The sequence below is a fragment of the Vulpes lagopus genome, chromosome X (assembly GCF_018345385.1).
Source record: "Vulpes lagopus strain Blue_001 chromosome X, ASM1834538v1, whole genome shotgun sequence".
Taxonomy (NCBI): Eukaryota; Metazoa; Chordata; class Mammalia; order Carnivora; family Canidae; genus Vulpes; species Vulpes lagopus.
In genome coordinates, this window is record NC_054848.1 from 3057567 (window position 1) to 3076231 (window position 18665).

Here is an 18665-nt window from a genome sequence, read left to right on the forward strand (position 1 = left end):
GGGCACCTGGGTGGCTCAGTGGTTGAGCATCTGTCTTTGGGTCAGGTCATGACCCTGGGGTCCTAGGACTGAGTTTTGCATCAGGCTCCCTGGGAGCCTGGTTCTCCCTCTGCCTGTGTCTCTGACTCTCTCTCTCTCTCTCTCTCTCTCTGTGACTATCATAAATAAATAAAAATTTTTAAAAAATGCTTATACACTTGGCATTTTATAGAACACTGTATACCAGGAACAACTGCAAGTATTTTGCACCAACCAGGAAACTCCAACATGTACCAACAAGATAATATCATAAAAATAGGCCATCTGACAGCAGTGAAGTAAAATGAAAAACGAAGAATGGAAAGTCCTATACGTGGATCACAAAGCACACTTCTAAACAACTCAGGTGTTCGAAGCAAAGATATCATGAGAATTAGAAAATCTGCAGGGCTCAAAGAGAAATATCACACAGCAAGTCAGGAGACGCATGGACTAAAGCAGAATTTTAAGGGAGAAATATGGAAGACAAATCTAAGGCAGAGCCAGAATACCCCTATTAAATGTGAGACGTAAATATAGCGGAGGAGATAACTGGGAGGTTGGCCACGGAATAGGAGAGAAAATCAACACAGCAAATAAAATCTAGAACAGTGGCTAATGGGAAAAGTCCTACCTGGAAAGCACTCTGGCAAGGTTGCTCAACGAAGCGGCATGAAGAGTCCGTAGCTTACTGGAACATGACCCAGCATCTCAGGGCAGAGAAAATCCTAACAGACTCACAGGAGTCATTTTATGTCCCATAGAACCCGTCTTTAGCTCATAGCCGAACACATGCAAGAGGATATTCTAACCACTGACGTCTAATCGTGAATGATCTTCAATGATTAGCTAAAATACAGAATGCATCAGGGTGTGGACCGTAGACCAGGCCAGAACTGAGAGAGACCGGCCCTACCCAGATAATAACTGGAGGTGGGTGCGGAGTATTTTGAGGTTCCTTGCACGATTCTCTCCCTTTTTCTAAATGCTTACAAATTCCCATTTTCTAGGGGCACCTGGGTGGCTCAGTCAGTTAAATGTCTGACTTGTGGTTTCAGCTCAGGTCAGGGGGTTTCAGCTCAGGACCCCGATCTCGGGGTCATGGGATCGAGTCTTGCATTGGACCCCGGCTCGGTGCTGATTCTGCTTCACATTCTCTCTCTCATTCTCTCTCTCTCATTCTCCCTCTGCCCCTCCCCCTGCTCCTGTAAAAGAAATAACTTTTTTAGAGACTCTCTAAAAGAAATAATTTTTTTAGAGACTCCCATTTTCTAAAAGAAAAAAACAGAAACAAAAACAAAAAAAAATGAAAAAAGTATGTCCCCAAAAGACACCAATCCCTCGCCAGTTTATAGCAACACTTTATCAAATTAACATGACAAGCAGGCTTCTTTTACTTCATAAAGGATAAGTTGTAAACATTCTGCATGAATCAAAAGCACTCAAATTAAAAAAAAAAGTAATTCTACATCCATTCAATATAATATTCAAGGAGATAGTTCTCCTGCAAAAATGGCAGGAAAAATAAAGATGGAAACTCTGAGAACTGATACATTCAGTAAAGTTGTGGATACAAAATTAATACACAGAAACCGGCCACATTTCTATACCCAAGTAACAAGGTAACAGAAAGGGAAATTAAGGAAATAATTCCACTTTCAATTGCACCCCCAAAAATGAAATACCCAGAAGGAAATTTCATGAAGGAGGTGAAAGATCGATAGTATGAAAGTCTAAGACACTGACGGAATTGAAGAGGACACAAGTAAGTGGAAAGATACTGCATGCTCGTGGATTGGAAGAATTATTGCTCTTAAAATTCCATTCCACCCAAATCCATCTACAGATTCAACACAAAATTCCTATGGAAATACTAGTAGCAGTTTTCACAGAAGTAGAACAAAATGATCCTAAAAGTTTTACGGAAACACAGAAGACCCTGAAGAGCCAAAGTCATCCTGAAAGAGAACAACAAGACTGGAGGCCTCGTGATCCCACATTTCAAGGGGTATCACAAAGCTTTCCTTCATCAAGCAACAGAAGTCAATAAATAATGCAGATTTTTTTTTTTTCCGATTAGTAAATGCCGGAAAATTAGCAAATGAACTAACTGTTCAGGCCATGATTGCATTAGATTTTCGGGAACAAAAAGGGAATTGTTTCGCGAGTGCGATACGCAGCCTGGGTTCTAGAGACGCCGGGACGGTTCCGCTGTGTGTGGACCGACGCGGGGCTTTGTTTCCCCGAATTGGGGCCGGTGTGTTAAAGGACGTGGGTAGCAACGGACCTGTGATCCTGCTAACGTCCAGTAGTGCTCCGTACAGCCAAGCGTATCTGAAAATCGAGTTTGTTTTGATGGCTACGTGCTTCTTTCTTCCTCTGTGGATGGTTCACGTACTCATGCATTGTCTTTACTATCATCCGGTTACACTTTAGGATCATTTTGTTGTCAGTGCAAGTTGACTATGCTGCATATACCGGGAACGCTGCGTGAACGCTTTACCACGCAATTAATGCCCAGAATTGGAAGGAGAGAAGAGAACCAGCTATGGGAACTGTTGGGAAATCGGGGTTTTTCTGTTTGGTTTTTCCTGTAATAATTCATTAATTCTTTTTAGAAGATTTTATTTGTTTGAAAGAAAAAGAGCTTGAACAGGGGGGAGGGCCAGAGGGAGAGAGAGAGAGAGAATCTCAGACTCCTCAGTGAACGCAGACCCCAGTGCAGGGCTTGATTCCACAACCCTGAGATCGTGACCTGACCTGGAACCCAGAGTTGGACACCGAGCCACACAGGTGCCCGATAATTCATCGATTTTTTAAATTTTTTTTTTTTTACTTTTTTAAAGGTTTTACGTATTCATGAGAGACACAGAGAGGTACAGGGAGAATCACACCCCGATCCCAGGACCCCGGGATCACGACCTGAACCAAAGGCAGACGCTCAACCATTGAGCCACCTGGGTGCCCTATAATTAATCAATTTTAATTAAATTCCACTGTAGCCCAGCCAACCAGGTTACAGGGCGTCGAATACACCAAACCCACCTTTTCTACTGTTCCTGCTGCTCCTGCAAATACACAGAGATGCAGCACATGAAAGCAGAGGTTTATATTCACCCCTTCACTTTTCAAAATCATTGAATAAAACAGAACCAACTCAGTAGGATTAGACACTTATCATTTTAGATGGTTACGCAAGAAAAATCGTGGAACATACAAAAAAAAAAAAAAAAGAAGAGGTATTAAATCACACCGGGTCTACCCCACGGGAGCCGGGTAATGAACCCACACGCATATTTAGATGCAGGAACATCAAACTTCACTCATCAAGGTGCTAAAACGCGTAACCATCAATGTAAGCGACCCTGAAGAAGGTAACACGGTACCTTCAGGGTGTCGGCAGCATGACATCCGGGAGACAGTGTCGCTTCCAGGAGCCCGTCCTCCTAAGACGCGAGGGCAGGACCTGGGTCTGGAGGAGACTGCTGGCGCCAGTCTCGGGGGGAGGCTTTGGGCAGACAAAGGCTGCCGCAACCAGCGCGTTCTAGCCACGCTGCTGCTTTTCCACCATCATTTGCGTCACTAAGGTCTCACGCGGCATCTCCAGGCCCGTGACGGACAGAAGAAAGCACACTTTCGTTCTACTGGCGAAGGTTGGGGTGCTCTGGTGGGGTCCTCGCAAGCGCGGAGCTTGAGCTCCTATTCAGTCATCAATGCAGCACAGTTCGTGGAGTCCGATTTTCCTTCCAAATAGACAAGTGGCCACTTGTACAAAGGTCACGTCGACATGGCACAGACGATCTTGCCTTTTGTCCCTTCGACTTACACCCGTCCCCGAGAAACGCAACCCGCAGCTGCAGAGATGGGATAGGCAGACACGTCCTGACTGCCAAAGGAGGCATCTTAAGGATGCTGTCCTTTAAAAAAAAAAATGTATTTTTTATATTTTATTTTTATTTTTTTAAAGATTTTCCTTATTAATTCACGAGAGACACACAGAGAGACAGAGGCAGATACACAGGCAGAGGGAGAAGCAGGCTCCAGGCAAGGAGTCCGATGTGGAACTTGATCCCAGGACCCCGGGGTCGTGACTTGAGCCAAAGGCAGACGCTGAACCACTGAGCCACCCAGATGTCCCTTTTTATTTAATATTTTATACATAAAAATATGTTTGTATTTTGTTTTGTATCTTTAAAATATGTATGTATGTATTTCATTTTACGTACATATTTTTCATTACTTTTACGTACATACGTACTATAGACGGGACACGATCCCGTATCTACTAAGGCACAACAGAGTTTCATTAAGGGAACAAAGCAGCTGTGCCCAAACGCCTAGGGATGAGCTCCCCAGTAGACCACGTATCCGAGATCCGGAGCTGGATCAACCCTTCCAGGCCAAGTGATGCTCACAGGCCAGGAATTCAATTGCACGTTAGCACAGAATGAACCTCAAAATATCTGACGCAATTTCTGGAAACTCACGGTGTCCCTAGTACCACGATGCAAAACATGCCGTTTATGTAATTTATTCCAGTGGGGGGAAAAGTACGTTTACGTTCACTCAGGACTTTCAGCTGCAGCTGCGTTTAGTAGACAAACTCTAACTGTGAAGTCTACTGAACATTTATTTTTTTTATCGTGCTGGCCCCTCCGCGGTGACACATCCCTGCGGGGTTCTCCGAGGACCCTTACAGCCAGGACCCCTGTGCCTTGCTTGCTCCTACCGAGGAAAGCGCCAGCACAGGGACGACGCCACACGTCAGCGCTGTTTGTGGTTAGTGTCCGCAGCGGTCCCCTGGGCTCCGGGAACCAGCAGCCACCGCTCGCGTCCTGGGCATGGCCGGATGGATGACCCATCCCAGCCGCTGCCGCCCCAATCCTCCACTCCCGGGCCTCTCCCTGGTGGCACACGCAGCTCCTTGGGGGCAGCTTCAGACAAAATGCCTTCTTTTCAGGACCGGAGCCCTCCTGTGAAACAAAAGAGACCCTGTATTTTTCGGTGATTTCTAAATATTTATTTTGTATGTTCTCTTCCCTCCTTCCACATGGTCTGTTTTGCTTCACCTCTTTGACTTTTGGATCATGTGCTTCTTTCCCGTCCTTCGGCTCTATCACAGATTATCCTGTAGCTCGTTTTCTTTTCACTTTCCTAAAACACGCTTTAACTGAAGTCTGATTGTACGCGGTATCTTCTTTCTTCCTCCTGAAGCTCCCAAGGGCCTTAACAAATAAATAAATCCCGACATCTCCTTTCCAATTTATACGGAGAACCGTCGTGTATATTTAGCTCTGTCTTACTTTTACTTTCCTTTCCATGAAACACTGTTACTTTCAGTTAGTAAAGTCAACATTTGATCAGATTTAGCTAGTAGGTGTTTGAGCGCTTTCAATATTCCCCATTTTTCCCTCTGTCTCAGACCCTTCATGGGAGCTTCTGCTCCTTCCTCCGGAGACTTTGCCACTGTTATGAAAATGACGCTTAAAAACCTCTCTGAGCCCCGGTTGCCATCATGAAGATAAATTCTTGGGCCATCTGGTTTGACTTCAAGCATCTTTATGCCGTGCTTGCTCTTGGGGGAGACTTCCACCGATTTACAACAGTAGGTCTGGGATATTGCTGAGAAACCTGGTGTCTGACTACCTGTTCTTGCCTTGCTTGCTTTTATTTTTCTTGTGTATCCTTTCCTACTTTTCCCAGATCCTTTCTTTGCCTTGGTTTGCTGACCACCAGTGGATTCTCCACCTGGTCCGTCTGAACTCATGGTGCTTGGCATTCTTGGCTTTTTAAATGAAGACTTGCAGCTCTAATGCATCCAGCAAAATCCTGAGGTGATACCCTTGAAGGATGGCTCCCCAGTATTCACACTTGTCCTCCTAGGTACGTACTAGGTAAGTACGGTGACGATCTTTCCGTGGTGTCCTTCATACTCCTCGAGCTCACTTTGTAACAAGTTTTCCACTGCTCTGTCTTACCAACAACGCTGGGTAATAGTCAACGATTACTTCCCCATCATCATTCTCGGGGTATACTAAGCACAATCATATTTTGCACACAAAAAAAATCGTATTTTGCATGGAATCCAAATGCAAAAAAATCCATATTTGTGACATTTGTTTATTTGACGGCTTATCTTATTTTACTGACTTTTCAGTCCAGTCTGCACTGTCTTTATGGATTTCACCATCAACTCAGATTCGATGTTGACTTACCTATGTTCTTCGAAATGTGTGAAAGGTGGGTTAGTGACACCACCAAGTGTGTCAGGAATCTGAGGACAACAACAGCTATGGATTCAGCTATTTTAACCTAAATTTGAGCACATATTCAAATAAGGCAATGAGAATTTGGGCTGCAACCTTCTTGTGTATTTACTTGTGGTTGGGATAACTCCAGACTTACCTTTACATCCACCCAGCCCCCTGCTCCAAAGAGAAATGCTGCTTTCCCATGCACTTTTGGAAGTTGCTGGGCAGGCTAGGGGAGGACGCAGCTCCTGTTCACCATCCTTTGAATGATATAAAATCATGACATCCCAAAGCTGAATGCTACTGGCTTTCCATCACACAGACTATGAAATCCAAGGCCCTTATATTTGCATAGCATGCCAGCTGTGACCAGCTTGCTCTCTGACTTAAATTCTTCCTTTTGTGTACCAGCACGGTGGGCTCTGGACACTCTGGTTTCTCTTCCGCTCCTGGAACACAGTGAGGCTACGTAGCTGCAGGCAACATATTGATGCACGGCCGCCTTCCTGCACATGGTGACTGCTTGCTGTCTAGCCTACATGTCTGCTCTTCAGGAGCACCTTCTCGCGACATCTGGCATGCTCAACCGCATTCTCTTATTTCTCTGTATGGCACCTGCTACCCGTTGACTTTCTCATGTTGCATATCTGCTCATTTTGAATCATCCGTTGCCAGAAATTAAGCCATCAGAATATATACATGCAGAGGAAATCCCTGTTTCCATGTAGCTCTGATTGACTCTGTGGGCAGCGCACAGTGGCCCCTCTGCAAATATTTCTGCAATGAATAAACAGTGAGTTTCCAGACCAGGAGGTGAGACCTGAAATCGTTGACTTGTTCCTACATTTTCTCTATAAGACAAACACCAGTAGTTTCTGGAGACTCCGTTGGCTTTGAAAGAAAAGGGTGTATGTCTTCCTTCCATTATGAACAGAGTCCTTCCTGCAATGAGTCTGAATTTGTATTCTGCTCATGCTTGCTCTGCTTCTATTGACTCTAGGTGAAAGTAAATAAAGACAGATATGTTGGCAGAAAAGAGAAGGATGCATTTGCAGAAAAGAGGAACTCCAGAGGGTCAATTCTTTCCCATTAGGCAGTCAATTATTGGGAGCAGGCTGCATTCGTCCAGGGTCTAACAGAGTGTGCTGTGCAGAAACAATCGGGGCCAGGGGCCAGACTGCCATCAGAGTCTCTGTTTTGAGCCACTTAGGAAAAGCATTGCAAAAAAAAAAAAAAAAAAAAGAAAAGAAAAAGAAAGAAAAAGAAGAAAGAAAAGAAAAACCACACCACACAGGCATCAATAATTTTGTACCATTTTAGGTGAGTTCCACCATGGTGGGTTTTAAAAGTGGAAACTGCAAAATGCACCCATTATAAATGGCTGAATAAAATTCTTGCAAGATGTGTGGATTCATATGTGGTGTGAATGTCGACAGCATATTTAAAAAAAATTAAATGGTGCTCCTTTTTCAGGGGTAGATGTGCCATCTTGCAAGTATGTTTAATGCAAAGACATACAGTTAAAAATACAGGGAAAATTAGAATTTTAAAGCAGCGAGTGTTTTTATGCCCGGTGTCTTTATGCATATAAAATTATATATTCATATATATAACACATAATTTACATACTGCCAAAGAAAGACGCACGCTCACAAACACAGACAAAAGAGAAAACACCATCTAAAGACAATCAGACTTCTTTCTACTCTCCAGAAAGAAACAAACACATTAGATACATTACTTGCTTTAAAAAAAAAAAAAGAAACAAACAAAAAAGAGAACAAATTCACCAAAGAAAATGCCGTAATTTGGGAGGAAATTAGCTTCATGTCAGAAAAAGGGATCAAGTCGGAAGATCCAGGACATCTGAATTTTGACTGTTTTTGCTCTAACACAAGGAGACATTAGAATGCAAAAATCACTTGATGACTGCGTCCAGTAGGACCTGTTATATATTGTGTATCGCTGGAATGAGGTACACCTTCCTTGATTAATAAGACCCATGATTTCTGTAGGTGAAATAACTAAGCACATGGTCTACGTATTCTACAATGGAGCTCTAATCAATTGCACATGGTCCGTAACTAATTGGCACCACGTGATTTTGAGTAAACGTCTTTTGATATCACGCTGTCCTGGTCATTTGCCATACTGTGAAGCTTTCTGATTGTACAGTTTCTGGTTGCTCTGAGAAAGCCTTTTCGATCTCAGTGATGTGTGTTTATCGCTAATGCTATAAGCACACAACAGGGTCAACATCCACATAATCGAACAGGGGGCACAGGGATTGTGTTTTGCTCTGTACCTCAAACATGCTTGGCTGCGATCCTGATTGCCCCACAGGCACACCACGCAATGTCTCCTAAGGGAGCTCCCCGAGGACCTCCCAATCTAAGGAGCATTCCATGTCTTGACCTCCCTACAGCCTGCTCGTCCTCTAACCAACTTCTCCTCAAGCACCGCGATGCTTCAGCGGCATCATATTCATCTCCTGTCAAGTCTCCTACCTCTATTCTTTTGGATTTGGTTCCATTTATGCTCCCCTCTTCCTCCTATCAGCACACGTTGGAATTCAGCCTCTCACGGTTTTATGTTCTGTTATGAGGTAGATGTTCCCCCAGGAAAAATTCAGTCCTGGAGCTGTAATGCTGAAAGGCAGCCAAATCTCTATCTCTGATAAACCTTCCTTCTTTGAACCTGGATCCATGGATGCACGGTCTAGTAGACTTTCCCTTGCCACCTGGATAACTCAAAGCCGGTTCCACATGCATCCACATAGCCTCACTTCACTTTTCTTCTTCTACGGGTCACGTGTGAGCTTATACTGAGTCTCCAATCGCTGACAATGAACAAATAATAATACCGCATCCTCAGGAAGTCAACGCATGCATCTGTTAGAGTCTCCGGGCAGGTCTCCTTAGGAATCTCTCTCTAATCTTCCATCACCACACGTGTCTTAGTTCAGGCCACCACCATTATTCCATTATTTACCGTTATTCCAGACCCCTGAAATGGTTTTCCTACTGGTTTCCAGACTCTGTCTTTGAAGCTCATCACAAAGAAGTGAATGTGATGAACTGTTTGAGAATATGCGGTATTGTCCAGTGCCCCTGAGAAAAAAATAACCTATATTATTTTACATGGCCTTTGTGTGACTCTGCCCCTTTCCACTTGCCATAGTCTCGATGTGTGTGTTCATTTATTTGTGGCTGTGACAAATTACCACAAACTTCGTGGCTTAGGACAATACATGTTCATTATCTCACAGGGATGCACTTCAGAAATTGGGCACTAGTCTCACTGGGCTAGTATCAAGGAGTCCACAAAACCTTATTTCTTCATGGGGACTTGAAACAAGAATCTATTTTCCTGCCTACTGAGGCATCTAGAAGCCATCCCCCTTCCTTGGCTCATGTCCCTGCCTTTCATCTTCAAAGGCAGCCACGGCTGCCCATGTTTTTCTCAAATGACATCTCAAGGACTCTTTACCCCTGTCCCCGATAATTTAGGGTAATCTTTCCATCCCAAGGTCAGTGGATCAGCAAACCGAATTCCAAGTGTAACAAAGCTGCCCATTATTCTTTAACATAACATACCCCCCACTTCCAGAGATTAATTTGTGCACATCAGTGGGACCCACCCCTGACGGTCTTCACTCCCATAAAAACAAACTACTAACAGTTGGCCACTACGCTCCAGTCAAGTTGGAAGGCTCACATCTGTTTTCTTTTACGGTGACATATTCACACATCTTGTAATTATCTTTACTAATTCTGGTTAACTCTTGAGATCCCATTCAAGAGGTCAACTCTTGAATTTCCCCTCTCTGATTGATCAGTTCTCTCTGGCCACAAGCTCTCTTGTGATCCCATTTGGGGGAATCCTGAGGAAAATTTCTGATAATGTTCCCAAGGCGCCTGACAACAGCTAACTCACTTTCCTTCTTTTCAGAGCTGATAAGACCAACAAACTATGTGACGTCATTCTCTAGCTAAGACAATAGTGAAGGTGCAGAAGGGAGAACATGTAATGTATGTGAAACTCACATGGAAAGCATTTTTGCTACAGAGAGGGTGGAAACCTGCCCCTCAATGTCCCCAAGAAAGTAAGACAGTTGTAAATGGATACAAGCATGGCCCAGTAGGACTTCCCAGATGAAAGTGGTATATGGCCTAAGAACACCTTGCTCCTGGTATATTAAATTACTTGACATCTACAAAGGGCTACCCTGTTTTTGTCTGCCTCATGGCATACAAACACCTGAGTTTTGGGTCCCAGAATGACCTGAAAATTTAAATTGCTTTTCTGTAAATAAAATACCTAAGAACAAAGTTAGCCAAGGAGGTGAAGGACCCGTACGGTCTGAAAACCGTAAGACGTTGATGAAACAAATTGAAGACAATGCAGACAGATGGAAAGATACTCCATGCTGGTGGATTAGAAGAACCCTGTAAAAATGTCCATACCAACCAAAGTACTCGACAGATTCAATGTATTTCCTATCAAACTACCAACCAAAGTACTCGACAGATTCAATGTATTTCCTATCAAAATACTAATAGCATTCTTCACAGAACTAGAACAAATAATCCTAAAATGTGTGTGGAGCCAAAGAAAATCCCAAATAGCAAAAAACAATCTTGAAAAAGAACAAAGCTGGAGCTATCACAACCCCAAATTCAAGATATACTAGAATGCTACAGTAATCAAAACAGTATGGTACTGGCATAACATAGATCAATGGAACAGAACAGAGTCCAGAAATCATCCCATGATGATATGGTCAACTAACCTTTGACCGAGGTAACAAGAAAAAAGAAAAGACCATCTCTTCAACAAATGATATCAGGAAAACTAGACAGTTACATGCAAAAGGAAGAAACTGGACTGCTTTCTCACACCATACACAAAAACGAACTCAAGATGGATGAAAGACCTAAATGTAAGACCTAAAAAACTATAGAAATCCTAAAAGAGAACATAGGTAGTAATTTCTCTGACATTGGTAGTAGCAACGTTTCCCTAAATAGTTCTCCTGAGGCAAGGGAAACAAAACCAAAAATAAACTATTGGGATTGCATGAAAAAAAAAAAAAAAAGCTTTTGACAGCAAAAGAAGCCATCAACCAAATGGAAAGACAACCTACTGAGTAGGAAAAGATATTTGCAAGTTATATATACCACAAGGGATTAAGATCGAAAATATATCTAGAATTCAGACAAGTCAACATTAAAAAAAACACCAAATAATTCAATTAAAAATGGGCACAGAGCCTAATAGACATTTTTCCAAGGAAGACATCCAGATGGCCAAGAGACACTTGAGAAAATGCTCAACAATACTCATTCATTAGGAAAATTCAAATAAAAACCACAATGAGGTATAATTATATACCAGTTAGAACAGCTACAATCAAAGACAAGAAATAAGAAATGTTGGTAAGGACGAGGACAAAAAGGTGCCCTCGTACATTGTTGGAGGAAATGCAAAATGGTGCAGACACTCTGGGAAACAGTATGGAGGTTCCTCAAAAAACTCAAAACAGAAATACCATATGATCAATAATGGTATTTGCTCAAAGAATACAAAAGCACTAATTTGAAAAGACATATGCACCCCTATGTTTAGGGCAGCACTAGTTACAATAACCAAGATATAGAAGTAGCCCAGGTGTCCACCCACAGATGACTGGACAAAGAAAAAGAGGTATATGTCCACAGCGGAACATTACTCAGCCACGAAAAAGAGTAATTTCTTTCCATTTGTGACAATACGGGTGCAACTAAAGAGTATTATGTTAGGAGAAACAAGTCACCTAGAGGACAAATGCCGTATGATTTCACTTATACGTGGAATCTAAAAAGAAAAACAAAAAGCAAGAGGCAGAAACAGACCCATAAATACAGAGAAGTGATGGGTGCATGAGGAGAGGGGGATGGGGATGGGGAAAATCGATAAAGGGAATGAGACCCGTAGGGTTCCCGTGAGGAAGGAATACGTCATGGGGATGAAAGGCACGACATAGGGAATGTCGCCAATGGTACTATAATAGTGTTGTATGGGGACAGGTGGTACCTACAGGTCTGGGGAGCATAAGCCAGGACACACTGTTTACTCCTGAAACAAATGTGACATTGCGACTAAACTCTACTTCAGTAGACCAAGTCATTTAACTAAATACCCTTCTTCAGTCGTAAGGGGAAAGTGCCCGGCTCTGCTCGATATTGGCGACATTACTTCATAGGCTAATTGATGTGCTGTTTCAAACCTGATGCCACTACATAAATATAAAAGCAAGTCTGGGAGAACATGGGGGAAAGGCCCTATTTTAGCAGATTCTAAAAGTAAACATTTAGTTGACTAGATTCGTATTAATCTTACTATGTTCAGAACTGTCTTTCCTAAAACATTTTTTATTAAAGATTTTATTTATTTATTCATGAGAGACAGAGACAGAGAGAGACAGAGACACGGGCAGAAGGAGAAGCAGGCTCCATGCAGGGAGCCCGATGTGGGACTTGATCCCGGGATTCCGGGATCACGCCTTGGGCCGAAGGCAGACGCTCGACCGCTGAGTCACCCAGGCGTCCCTCAGAATCGTCTCTTGAACACATACGGTTTTGGTCAGTGTTTGGTGATCTGTTACATCCCCTCAAAACTGAAGTTTTTACCTCGTAGTAGGCATAGAAGTATTTCCCAAAAGAAGGAAGAAAGGCCGAAAAGAAATAGATACATCCAACGTAATGAAAAAAGAAGGAATCTGACCCAGTCCTATTAGGGTGACAGCAGAAAAATGGATTTTGAAAATGCACTGTTTTAAAATAGGAGAGCAATTGGATTAACACAGTGGTTGTCAACTGGGGGCAATGCTGTTCGTGCATCCAGGTCATTTGGCATTGTCTGGGGATAATTTTTCATTGTCACATCTGGGGAACAGGGGAGGGCTACTGGCATCTGGGGACTGGAGACCAGCGATGCTGCTCAACCTCCTACAGTGCGTGCAGGACGGTTCCCATCACAGAGAACTACCTGGTTCCAAGTGTCCAGAGGGTAAAGACTGGGAAACCCTGGGATAAGGACACACTTTTCGTGAAGACTGAAACGTTTTCTCTGGTGATTTACGGCTTAAGATACATGTTTGAGGTATCGTTTGGCTTTATCCAAACACCGTGAGGTGCTGTTACAATGTAGCTGTGTCCGTCTTGGGGAACCACTGTCAATTAGTGTATTAACAGACTGGGAATGAATGTATCACACTGCTCCCTGTGAACTGATTTTTTTTTATCATTGTAGTTAATTTAACAAAATATCAGACATACCGAGTATCTGTGTATAAATGAGTAGTTTCACACTGAATGTATGTATCACACTGCTCCCTGTGAGCTGATTTTTTTTTTATCATTGTAGTTAATTTAACAAAATATCAGACATACCGAGTATCTGTGTATAAATGAGTAGTTTCCGGTAAGAAATGCAGTAAATGTTTCATGTGCCAGTAATAAGTGTGCTAAATGTCTTCTGTGAGCCATAAATGGAAAAATCTTGAAGCTGTGTGTTCTACGACTGATTTTGAAGCATGTTTTTTAAACCACCCCTTCCTACATTCAGCCTAGTAAAAATCACTGTGAAAGAGAACCAGATTGTATTAGACAGCTGTCAGCGTCAGACGCAATCCGCATCCCGGCTAAACTGACTTTCATTCATTTCAAAACCAGCAAATGAGGGAGAACCTTCAGGACCCCACGTGAATGTGAATGAAGTGCAAGCACCATGAATTATGCGATTGCTTCTCTTTGCTACGTCTCAATGTCACCACACCACGTCGGCCTCTAGCCTTGAGATCCCCTCCTTTTTCCTAGTCCCAGATAAAACGAACGCCCCTAACCTGACTGGCTGGTGATGGCAGAGGGTTTCAGTGCTGCCTGTGTGTCTGCGTTTCCTCTGCTTTTGTGCACCTAAGTGTCTCCGGGCAGATGTGAGTCACAGCGACAGTCTCTGCCTCCAATCCTCACCTCATCACACAGACGGCACCGTCCGGCTTCTCGCTTTTCTTTGGAGCAACGTCAAGCAAGAATTCACCGTGGATATTTAACAAGCAACTATTGAAAAACAGAGATTTCCTTTTTCCTTCATAAAATAATATTCACGTATCTCAATATGTCTAACGTGAGAATAATAGTTATTCGTCTTTTTTTTTTAATTTCCTACTTTTCTCTATTTTTTTTTTCAAGTGACAAAACCCATCACACATATGCAGAGATTTGGTGTATGTTGCTTTGGGTCTACATAAAGGAATTCAAACAAGCTCCTGATTTAAGGAAAGCTAATGCTGATTTTCCTTATTTGGATGAATGTGAAATTTAGGCCAATTTTGCCTTCATTCGTTGTATTGTTTTGTTATTGTACGTCTAAGAAATATACCAAAAAATAAATGGATCGAAATAATTTCATCAATGACGAAAAACCGACTCTTGGAAGCAATACATGCGTGTTATTTCTCAACCGCTGCTCAAATTACAGCCAAAGAGAATTCACATTAATGACGATTTGGAGAGGGTGCTAGTAACATGTATTTAAGGTTTCATGCTAAATTGAGCTCACTGGAAAGGAGGCCATCCTTCTAATTTTCTTTAATTTCATTACATGCCACTCCATACCTACTGGAATATTAAAGAAAATGGGGATCATTTTGTATGCAACGTAATGTCATAAACATATACATCAAAAAGTAATTAATTAGGCAAGCTTTGTGCCAGTGCTTGGGGTAAGTGAAGACATGAAAAAAGTGAGGAAGACGGAGTTCTGACTCAGAGGAGCATCCGGTCTTGGGGAGGGCACCTATGCCCCCCAGAACCGAACAACACGCGGTCACGTTTCCAAAAATGCACTTCGCTTTGTGCGTTAGAAGAGCAAGTAAGATGACCAAGGAGCTTGGGAAGGCTTCACTGAGGAAGAGAAATTATAGGCTAGACCGCATGGGGCAAACTTAAAATTAACTTTATAGTCAAGCGGAAGAAAGAATGCTTCCGGAAAAGGAGCAGCCTGTGTAAAGGGTCATGTTGTTGTGAAGTCAGATTGTATAATCAGGGAATGATAAGAAGTGCATTTTGTAATGAAAATGCAAATCTACATTTGCAAGTGTACATTCACTCATACGTTAAAAGATTTTGCAAAATACCGGTGCTTAAAGTTTTCTCTCGCGTAGACAAAGTCTGAAGTGCGGTCTTAGTATCAATTTAAGGTAATTGGAACAAGACAAATTACAGGGAGCTTAGTGCTGCTTTACAAATTTATGTCCTCGGGCATTAGTGAATTTTGTGCAGTGTAGTCAGATTATTTACTAAGTGAGTAAACAACGTGATTAGATGCCACAAAACCCTCGAATAAAAATCATGACGTTTATTGCTGATAAGAAATATTAAGAAAAATTAGATGTTTGGGATCTGTTTATCTCATGTTACGAGTTAGTTATAAAATTGGTGCCTTTGCTTTTACAGTTTATGAATAGCATAAGGAAAAAAAAACCAAGAGGTTATGTTCATAAAACAGTGGCAAATCGAATCAAGTAGTGATGTTTATCAATACATAAGAAGCATAAGCCAGCAGGCTCTGCAAACGGGAAATATGAATACGGAAAAAACAAAGTGAACATGCTGCTTCATCAACTATGTGGCAAACGGATCTACCTAAAGTTAGAGCCACTTCAGTTCTGAGCATTATTAATTCAAGGATTGGTATAAAAAGGACTTCTTTAATTACACTAACAGCAAACAGATGTGGATCAGTTATAGCAAAATACCCTTTATTAAAATATAATATTAGAGGGGCCAAGAAACAAAAATAAAAAATAGAAAGGGCTATTTCTCAAAAGGTCTTTTAACACAAGACTCTTACCTAGGGGATCCCTGGGTGGCGCAGCGGTTGGGCTCCTGCCTTTGGCCCGGGGCGCGATCTTAGCGTCCCAGGATCGAGTCCCACGTTGGGCTCCCTGCGTGGAGCCTGCTTCTCCCTCTGCCTGTGTCTCTGCCTCTCTCTCTCTCTCTCTCTCTCTCTCTGTGTGACTATCATAAATAAATTTTAAAAAATTAAAAAAAAAAGACTCTTATCTAAAAATATTAATTTTGAGTGTCTGGGTGGCTCCGTCTGTTAAGCGTCTACCTTCGGCTCAGGTCATGATCTCAGGGTCCTGGGATTGAGCCATACAAGAGTGAGGATCCCTGCTCAGCGGCAAGTCTGCTTCTCTGTCTCCCTCTGCTCCTGCTCATGTTCTCACTCACTCATTCTCACTTATGTGAGAATAAATAAATAAAATCTTCTAAAAAATAAAAAAATATTAATTTCAAGAGAAATATCATTGCTCTATTTGATGCCGTTTTCTTGTCATTTATAATGCTAACAGACCTACCTGAGTGAGTGAACAGTCCTTTTTGGGTTTTTTTTTTGTTTGTTTTTTCATGGAACTTACATATAAAGGTTTTTCACTCCTTACCTTACACATACCTCTGGCATGCATCATAAAGGAATTGGCTTGCTCACTGATAGAGTTCTAGATTTTATTTCGAATCCAAAAGGGTGCCTGACGTTAATTGTTGAAGAAAGCATCAATATTACACAGAATATGAGGAAAAACTAGGCATCCATGAAACTGGGTAAATAATAGCCCAGATTATGGATCAGAATTTTCAAGATAGTGGCAATATACTGTGTCTACATCCAGACACGTGTATAGATACACATGTAGATACGTACACAGATACATACGTCTACACGCGCCTCAGAAGATCAGGAAAACTTGGTATGCAGATGCCAAGCCATCAGAGCCACGGTGAGCCATACTAATAAGACATGATAAATCTGGAAAAGAATCAAGTTCCTCTTTACGCGGCTCTGTGACTCAGACTTGAAATAATCTAAACATAGCCGTTACCTCTCTTAAGGCGATGACTTTCAAAGGGACACTGAAACAGAGATGCAAGCATCTCGAGCAAATTCAATTTTCAACCTCTTCATTTTCGTGCTTTGAGATGGAAATTCTTACGCAAATAACTAATAGAGGTTATTAAGTCCCACTCGATGGATTGACTGCCATGGCAACGTTGTTTTTCTCTGGGATGTCATGGGGGGGGGGGTGAGAAGCTTAAAGAGGCGTTTATGGCCCTCCCACTGCTATCCTGATTGGAGCTGTAATTAGTAGAGAATACGGAATGATAAATATTCAAAATGGGCCGCACAGGCTTTGGTTCTTCTGGGCACACCCAATTCTGAGTCTTTGAATGTCAAACTTTTGCTTTTCCTCACTGGGTTTGAGATTTCCTTTTTTTTCTTTTTTTTTTTTTAACTTAGTTTGGTCTTAGGGTCTGTTGGTCTCTTTGAATGTCAAACTTTTGTTTTTCCTCACTGGGTTTGAGACTTCCTGTTTTTTTGAACTTAGTTTGGTCTTAGAGTCTGTTGGTATCATTGTGGCCGACGGTTGGGCAAGGTCTGACATGTCGCCCTGTAAACTTGTGTTGGATTTCACGTGGCAAGGAACGTTCAAAACGGGTTAATATCCAAGTGACAATCACCCCGTATTTAGATGTAAGCCATTGTGGGTACGAATAAATTGGAATGGTGATGGGAAGCAATAGGCTGGATAGTCCATCCTCCCTCTGGGCATTTTTTTTAGCCCATTTTATCATGATTATAGCCTGACCCAAAGACTCATTCTTGATATCTCCGTATCGGGACCCCAGCACATTCATTTCTCAGCGCAGATCCATGTCAAGTCTTCCTGTTTCAAGGAACGCAAACACCCCTCACTCGTACAGGGAATCACTCACGTGTCTTGGAAATTTGCTTTCATGGCCTGTGAACACATCCCCATAATATGAACAGGGAACCTGCCAGTTCCTCAATCCTCACCCTCCCCACCATCCCCCAACTCATTCTTCCTGGTAGCTGGACACATTCTTCAATTCTGCACCTGCCTGCTGAATCCTAAATTCAGTTCTATCACAAGGCCCACTATTTGACAAGTCGTCGTCACAATTAAGGATCGTGCAATTTAACACTTTGAACGGCGGCTAGAATATAGTACGGACGTGATAAATACTGGCAATCGCTTTACGACGCAATTTTGTTGAAGCTCTAATTAATATTCATTAATTCCTGGTATTACTCACATAATCTGTTCTCATATAATGACTCAGTAGAAACCGTTTACATATAAAATATTTCAGAAGGTGCTTAGGAATTTAGAGAATATTAAAAAAAAAAATGCTTTCTTTATATCCAGCCTTGAAGACCCACTGCCTCGTCTATCCTGTGCTATTGTCGTATTGATGACTCCAGGTTTCTGGCTGCATGAGTGAGTAAATGCAGGATTTATGTCCCGAGGTGAGACAGAGCCTTACGGAG